This window comes from Mytilus galloprovincialis, chromosome 1, assembly GCF_965363235.1.
Source record: "Mytilus galloprovincialis chromosome 1, xbMytGall1.hap1.1, whole genome shotgun sequence".
NCBI lineage: Eukaryota > Metazoa > Mollusca > Bivalvia > Mytilida > Mytilidae > Mytilus > Mytilus galloprovincialis.
Window position 1 is genome coordinate 113,438,031 of NC_134838.1, and position 9,156 is coordinate 113,447,186.

The following is a 9,156-nucleotide window of genomic DNA, read 5'->3' on the forward strand; positions in this document are numbered from 1 at the left end:
TGGATTTTTAACTCAGCAATAGATTTTATTACTTGTGATTGGCCAAACCTTTCGGAAATGTTGGGCCTGAAATTTCTTGATCTTGGTGCCTTATTTTGGGTTTGTTACTTTTTTATTCGAGCATCATTATTGACTATTAACAAAACGCGCGTCTTGTGTATTACGTACAAAATGCTAAGTCTAATATATACAAGAGGGACGAAAGATACCAGAGGGACAGTCAAACTCATAGATCGAGAATAAACTGACAACATAAGATGCGGTCGACCGTGCCTCTATAAGTAGTGATTCTATATTTTAAAACCACTACTATTAAAACCGTTATTTAACTGGTTTAAAGAGTGCACATCAACCTAATCACCAAAATTATACCACCGTACCTAAAAGTACTCTAAGATCCATTTGTAAAAATAATTAAATAAAAATAACAAAAAATAAGTAGTTTATATATAAGTGTTTAATATACATAGAACGAAAGCGTTATAGAAGTCAACACAATCAAAATCAGTTTGAGCTAAGTTATAAGGAAGTTAAAAACTAAATATCTTGGCATATAAGATAGCATTAAAACTTCCCACGCATTTGTATATGATAAAACCGCTGTATGTACTGTAAACAACTTACAACGGTAATATAGATATGCTTTATTTACGATTTTCTTTACTGCAAATGCATTATTTTTCTTTTCATATACATCTATGTTTATTTCCATTTATTCTGTCAACTAACGTTCAAATCTAACACTGTTGACCAAAAACTCCTTCCACATTATCGTAATTGCAGTTCTTCATCTGCGCACGATTGACCATGCAATCAGTAAGGGATCGGCAAATGTCCAGACAAACTGAGCATATTCATTATTCATCTTCGATTTGTCTCAGCACGAATTGTTCATTCTTGGAAATATGTATTCTTATTAATTTCTTCCAATAAAAGCAATTCTTCAATCTATTTCTCCAGTATTCTGTCCTATTACCCGCTTTCCTTTCCCATAACCTGAAAAACAGAATGGTATTATTTATTGTAAAGCTGCTTTTTTTCTGCAACATCTTTAAAATATCAATTGATTTGACTGTCCTTTACCTTTGATATAATAAAAAATGTGGCATGATTGTCAACGAGAAAACTTTCCACATTAGACCAAATGGCACAGAAACTAACAACTATAGATCACAGTACGGCCTTCAACAGTAAGCAAAGCTCGTACCGCATAGTCTATAAAAAATATATTTTGCTATACAAACATTTTTTTCTGAAGAAGTTCCATTGAAATATATATTTAAGAAACGCATGTCGTGCACATTGAATATAAATATTCGTTAATGTATCAACAACACAATAAACAAGACGTAACTTCATGTGTTCAATATATTATGAAAGTAAATTGAAAATTAAAATCTAAAAATATTTTAAATTAAATAAACTTACATGATCCAATAAATTGAAATGGTTTGGTAATGTAATGCACTGCCTCAATTGTAGAAACAAATACAATATACAGGAACATAAAAAGCACCATCAAACATTTAGTATCCATGCTAGCTTAGGCTATATCCTTATTATGTTTACAACTTCAAGGTTTAAATATATGTCTGAATCAACCGTGTAAAAACAGTGTATTTATACTACTCATGTCACATGGAAATTTAACAAGATTTTTATCTATTTAAATGACACACCGGATTGATCATGCTTACAAAAAGTAGTCTCATAAGTAGTTTGAGAATACATAAATAAACATAACACTCGAGTTTATTGTTGTACTATGATTCAAGTCACCTTGAACGATTGTGTAAAAAGAAACATTAGTATTTATGAAATAACACCATTATGTAGTGAAATATTTCGAATTATCTTTTGAAAGGAATTTAAGTAAATGTTTTTTTTTTAAATTACGATTATCATAAAATTGAAATCAACAGTTTGCTCAATTGCCATATATGGTGCCTTTTAATTTTTATTTAAAAAAAAATGTAATCATACAAGTCCGATACAAACTAACTAAATGTATGATTTTCATCTACAAAATGTATGAATGAAGAAAGATGTTAACGGAATGCCAAATAAACTGCTAAAGCAAACTCATAATGTTGATGATAAACACACTGACTTTTTTTATTGTCACTAACAATTGCCGTTGACTGAGATAGTGTTCAATGAATTGTTTCTATATATCTTTGGTATTTCTTTACTGGTTTATTTTGCAGCATATACTAACGGGTTTCTTGTTGTGGGTAGCAGACACGCTATTTTTTCCTGCTGTTCCAAACTGTATGTGTTTGGACACAATTATGAAAAAATACATAACTGAAAGGTAAATTCAAAACGAAAAGTCCTTTAACAAATGGCAAAATGAAAAAAAAAGAAAGGATAACAACTGTCATATTCCTGACTTGGTATACAGTCATTTTCTACCATAAGAAAATGTTGGATTGAGCCTGATTTTATAGCTAGCTAAACCTCTCACTTGTATGACATTCTCATCAAAGTCCATTATATTAACAACGATGCGTGAACAAACAGGTATGTATCGTAATGGCAAAATATAGCGTGAAAATCCTTAATTGAAGACTGTTCTTATCATTTGATAGTTCATTTATGTTAGAATTTATAGCAGATTTCCATGTTTTAATCATAATCAATATGACTTATATCTGTATTTTCACCCGATTCACATTAAAAATGTCTGAGAGGTTTTTTTTCAAAATCATTTTTGTCATTACCCGTTTGTCTTTTGTTTTGTTTCAGCAGACGATTCGGAATTTTGACTGACCTGGAAAAGGGTGGGAAAAGGTGGTGTAGTAAAGTTCTTTTAAATTTGATCATTTGATGTGAAATGTTTAAACTATAATGTAAAACCACATGTGAACTTAATTAATGTTAATTATTGCTTTTAATGTATATAATGTTCCTAATGAATATGTTTAACCATTTTCCTTACCACCCCCACATTCGTTGACATTTGTTAAGGTAGACTGATCTCTATAGATGTCAGATCAAAAGTTCAAGTTAGGTTATGTATTAAATTCTTGAAGAATGTGGTAGGTAGCGATTCATTTATATCTCGTATGACAATTTAAAACAATTTAAGTAAAATAACAAGATGTGCAACGGAAAATATGTTATTCGATCAGTGCAATTCTGTTGTGACTAGCTTCATTAACAATTAATATCTAAACGTTTGTAGAATTTGTTGACTTGATTATGTAGCCTAATATGAATTAATCAATAGTAGTATTTTATTTTCTGGCCTTATGTTGGTCTTTCGTGTACAAACAGCAAGTGACAAAAATAAACTTATAGGAGAGCTGTGATTTAATGTAAGAGTATACTACATTTTTAATTTATTTATGAATAACTGCAACGAAAATTTTCAAAGACATTGAAATATAGTCTTGAGAAGTATTCAAAAAGGATCCCATTTAAATAAATTTGATGAAAAATTACGAAAATCGTTGGAATCATAAACAAACTCTGTTGGAAAATTGCCATTATACAATATGTCTTCAATTTTTATAGCAGATATAATATAATTCTGATATTACAAATAACTGCAATTATCAATTTTTATCAATTTCCACGACCTTAGTAGCAATTTACCAGCTTCCCGTGCATATAGTTATCAAAGGTACCAGGATTATAATTTATTACGCCAGACGCGCATTTCGTCTACATAAGACTCATCAGTGACGCTCATATCAAAATATTTATAAAGCCAAACAAGTACAAAATTGAAGATATGAGATACATATTTCACAACTCATTCTCTGTTCAATAGCTTGCAGTTGCTACTCAGACTTTATGAAACGTAACCAGTGTCTGAGCATAATATTGATGAACCAGGGTTATGTCACAAAACACCCCGTCCCTTTTCTGGAAAACTTTATCGGAAGATACAAAAACCTTGTTGATAAATATCACAAATAAAAAATGATGGTCTTGATTTATTTATTCTAGTAGCTTATAAGGCTTATCCTCTTGTACGTGTTAAAGTGTTCTTGTCTTTGTAAATTATTACTTTTCTGTTTTAGTCTCTTTTTGGTGATATCAATTTGACGTGGCTTGGTAGTTATATATCCCGTTATTGTGCTATTTTAATTTTTATATAACTGTCTTTCGTTTCTGATTATGTGCTTTGTCTATATGTCTTTTTGTATTTCTTTGTTACATATTTTTTTTGTTTTTATAGTGATTAAAGTACAATGTTGACTCTTGTTCCACTTTATTTGACATTTTTTACCTATTATGTTTGTTCACACAACATTGTCAATATAATCGAATTTTAAGCGACTACCATACAAGTGAAAAGTAAAGCTAGCTATAAAACCAGGAACAATTTAATGTAAGGGTATAATCATTTTTTTCTGATGTAGAAAATGCCTGTTGTAATCCATTCGTTTGATGTGTTTGAGCTTTTTATTTTTGCTATTTGTTTATGGACTTTCCGTTTTGAATTTTCCTCGGGCTTCGTTTTTTGTAACATTATTTAAAATGTTAGTATCGTCGGCTATGGATGAATAGATACTACCGTTTTCCCTATACGCGTTTTCGTGATAGAGATATACGGTGATGTCTACACAATAGACAACATAGACTGATAAAGACCTGCCATTTGTTCCCAATTTGATAAACAACAACAATAAAACACCAAAAAACATACATACAAGATTTTAACTATTGACAACCATCAAAAGGTACCTGACATATGTTGGCATTTCATATCTGTTCGGTGAATCTAAATGTCTTTTTTGTTAGCATGATTTTTGTTTAACAGCGGTATTGTATTCGTGAACCAATTTTGAAAAAAATAATCTTATCTTCTCGTTGTTGCAAAAAGCTGGTGTAAAAGCTTTACACTATACAGAAAAAATAAATAAAGACAACAGTAGTATTCCGCTGTTCAAAAGTCATAAATCGATTGAGAGAAAACAAATCCGAGTTACAAACTAAAACTGAGGTAAACACATCAACTATAAGAGGAAAAAAAACGAAGCAACAGAACACTGAAATGTAACAAAAAACAAAACGACAATGCAAACCACAGAAAACAAAATATAAGATAACAATTGCCATTTCCTGAATTGGTTCAGGACATTTAAAGTAAAAAAAGTAAAATAACAAAAATATCAAAATCCCAGGAAATTCTAATCTGAAAGTCCCCTGCGTTTCGCTCAGTTTTAGTTTGGTACCCCTATTTTGTTATTTGTCCATGGATTTATGAGTTTTGAACAGCGGTATACTACTGTTGCTTTTATTTATCAGATGCAAAATGAACCATCGATATAAGTTATGAATGTAAAATGAACCATCGATATAAGTTATGAATCTAACCCTAAAACATTACCAAAGTTTGAAGTTTGCCGATATGGACCAATTGATTATATCTGTGGTTGAATAATTATATCTTCAACAGGACAAGAACCGTAAACGACGAAAGAAAATATATAAAAATAAGCAAACACAAATAGGAAATGCACTCAAACATTACTGTAAACATCAGGTTCTGTTAGTGCATTATCAACAATATTTTTTGTGATTTACTTATATTTTAATCATTGTTTTAAGATATAAAACTGTACTTCATTTTAAGGAAGTATGTTCCTTTTAAAAGAGAATACATATGTATCCAGTTCGTGCTTATTCATCAATACATAAGTACTGGATTCACATGCGAAAACACTTAATCCTTGAATGAAAGGAAATAGAAGATGATATTTTACATCACATGTCGTTGACGTAAACAAAAGGATCCCTGCATTTGGCAATATTTCAGATTGCACTTTACTCTAGTGATCTAAAGTAATGATTTGATGGTGTTATTGACCGAAAAAATCTATTTCGCATCGATTTTAAGGATTTTAAAAAGTTTTGAATTCCTATGGATGTTTATATCGCGATTCGTTGCTTGTCAATTTGCTTTTCAAATATATTTGAATTGGGGTATATAACTGCATCTGCACGTACATACGTTAATGAGTTGGCGTTTATAAAAAACTATCAAGTTATTCATATTCTTTATGTATGACTTAAATCGCCTAATTTGTATAATACTGCCTTTTTTGAATGGTTTGTAGTGTGGCGTTTTTCAATGAGCCTTAGTTTTTATTCGAAAGATAAAAAAAATAATATCGAACCTGTTGTGTAAGCGTTCCAGTCCAAATTATGAACCCTTGTCAGTGGTTGTTTTTCATTTTTGTTTTTAGATTTGTTTGCTTATTTTTCTTATCTGGTGTGTTTTGGTAATTTTTATTAAAATAAAACCCAAATTGTCGATCTTGGTTTTGAAATATGACCATTCGGACTTCACTTAACTAAATTGGTAGCAAGAAATGAATGTTTAAGTGACTGCTTGTTTGGTCGTCTGGGATGTATAACTATGCAGTCCTATGGGGTTAGATGGGAACATTTAAAACCAATGTTTCGGGTGAGTTCCACGTTTACAAAACGTATCAGAAAAAAAAAATCAAATTTTAAACTAGACTTTCCATTCTCAATTTTATTTAGTCAAGAGAACTGTAAGCTGCATTTCTGTAAATGTAGATTATTTCCTATAGGAACTACCTTTGCGGCTAAACTGTGACACTTTTACTATGACGTTTCGTAATTTTTTTTCCCTAGAATGGAAAGTTGATATGCTCTACTATTTTATGCAAAGTTCAAAATTCTATACTACCCTCTCCCTTTACTTTTTCCCTACTTCAGAATTTATTTTTCACCACAATTGTATGTTTTATACTTGTAACAGTCCGAAGTTATGTCTCTATAAAATGAAACATAGAGATCAAATATCAGCATGTCAATATATATATATTATATATTGCTATTATATTTGTGTATATTATGTTGTAAATTGGAAGTTATAAATAATAAAAATTAAAAAAAAAAAAAAAATATCAGTATGTCAATAAATGAAATTAACAATGAATATAATATATCTCCCCAAAAGAGCAGTGGTTTGAGAAACAACTGCATTTAAAAAATTGCAAGGATACTTAAAACACCTTTGATCTACTCGTAGTATTTACAGTAAATAAAATATGTTAGTTTTATATTCGATTCGAAAATATGTACCAGAAAACAAACGTGATACAAACAAGCATGATATTTAAGAAATGTATTAAAAACGCTAAAATTTATATGAAGATTTCATAAGAGTATTATGCAATCTAAAGTATAACCAAGTAAACTACGAGTACTGTGGACATTACGTCAACGATCTGTGATGTAAAAAATAATCTCATTTCCCTCAGATTAAAAGATAGTGACTTAAATATCGTGATTGGCATTCAACCCGGCATTGATGTTTGATGTACATATATGTATTTACACTAGGAAAAAACTTCCTTAAATTGACGTTGTTTTATTAATTTATATCTGAACAACGATTAAATAAATATGTGACTCAGGTCAACATGTTGTTGTTTACCGTGCTAATGTATTGACTTTTCAGTGCTTATTTTTGTGTTTTCATCTGCTTTTGTTCCGGTTCATGTTATTATACGCGTAGTCTTAAAGATATATTGAAATTCAGACATACCTCCGTTTCCTTAAAATATGATTCTGAATTATGTTCTGCAATGTTATTTCAGCTCTCACCAAGAATGGGATCGATTCAAGAAAACTGATTCAGTGTATGTCGGTGAAGATTAACGTAAATAGGCAAAGTATCGTCATTTAAGACACAAACGTTCCCCGAACAAAATGTCCGTCGCAGACCACAATGTAAAGGTATGCTTTACCTTTGTTCCGTACACGAGTTTCTTTAATGGAGTGTACAGTTCTCAGTAAGTTTGAAATGTGCAAACTTTATGTTTTATTTCTAAAAAAAAACCAATTCAATTGGTATGCAGATGATTTATGAAGTTAAATTAATCAATTATGTCATTTATTTTGAAATTATGATTTTTTTGCAGAAAGGAACTTAGTCAAATTTAACAAACGTTGTTAAGTTCTACGTCATTTGGTCTCTGATGAACACTTGTATTATTGAAAATCTTACGACATCATAATTCTAGAGGTCGCATCGTTATAAATTAAATGGAACTTGATGCGATTGTTATACAAGTGTGAGGTTTAGTGCTATAAAACCAGGTTCAATCCACCATTTTCTACATTTGAAAATACCTGTACCAAGTCAGGAATATGACAGTAGTCCATTCGTTTGATGTGTTTTATCATTTGATTTTGCCATTTGATTAGGGACTTTTTGTTTTAAATGTTTCTCGGAGTTCAGTTTGTTTTGTTATTTTACTTTCCACACTTTCACAAGCATTTTATTGATTTAAACATTAAGGCTAATTTGACGTTGCCAATGCTTAATATTTAAACTACAGTTTAAATGTTGTATCGTGGCGTAGCTATTGTCACGAGTTTTTTTTTAACATATATGTATGTTTACAACTTTCCAAATATTAATTAAGACGCATCTGCATTACTGGAGTATGGTTTTGGTTGTAAAATCGTACATAAGTTTTCGACAGAACAGGCATTCAGTCATTGTTTGAAAATAAAAATAAATCTGAAAAATTACAATCTTGAAGGGGTAAATTCAGTAAAAAATCTCCCATTGACTTTAATGCTAATCTATATATTGAATTAAATTTATACCTGATTTACCTTTAAAAATTAGAAACTTTCATTTATCATTCATGAAAGTACAAATGTAGCCCTATCTTTTGCAACAATAAAAACATAGGGTCATGCGGCATTTTTGGGCATTCACATGGCCTTGTTTACAAACAATGTAGATTCACACTGAATTCCTATACTGACCCCCACCCCATTACTTTTTCAACTCTGTAGTAAAAAAAAAACATAATACATTCAGCATTTATTTTTTATTCTTTTTCAACTCGTGTTTTGATCCATCTACCAAAATATATTTATTACAAACATTATCTACCAATCAGATAAGCACATGACTTCAGTTTTACACATAAAGCTCTCCATCATATGGACGGTCCCTGATGACGTATATTTATTTACTGAATTTACCCCTGAAAACTATGATGATTTTATTGTAAAGGTACTGATAGGTTAAGCGTTCAGGAAATTTAGTATTTTTTCATATGTTACCATCTGTTGTTTGTCTTTTTGTTTTTCTCTGGCAGTGACGATATATTTTCAATTTATGAGTTTCAACGGCCCTTTTGGTTG

At 30.3% G+C, this 9,156-nt stretch overlaps 1 long non-coding RNA gene across 1 annotated transcript; it reads right to left on the minus strand.

Annotated features, from left to right (window-relative positions):
* Positions 1 to 439: 439 nt before the first annotated feature.
* LOC143052203 (uncharacterized) lies at positions 440 to 1,640 on the minus strand. The gene is made up of 2 exons (XR_012971035.1): positions 1,429 to 1,640; positions 440 to 996 (listed from the first exon to the last, which is right to left on the minus strand). It is a non-coding gene; the product is annotated as an uncharacterized LOC143052203 (long non-coding RNA).
* Positions 1,641 to 9,156: the final 7,516 nt, after the last annotated feature.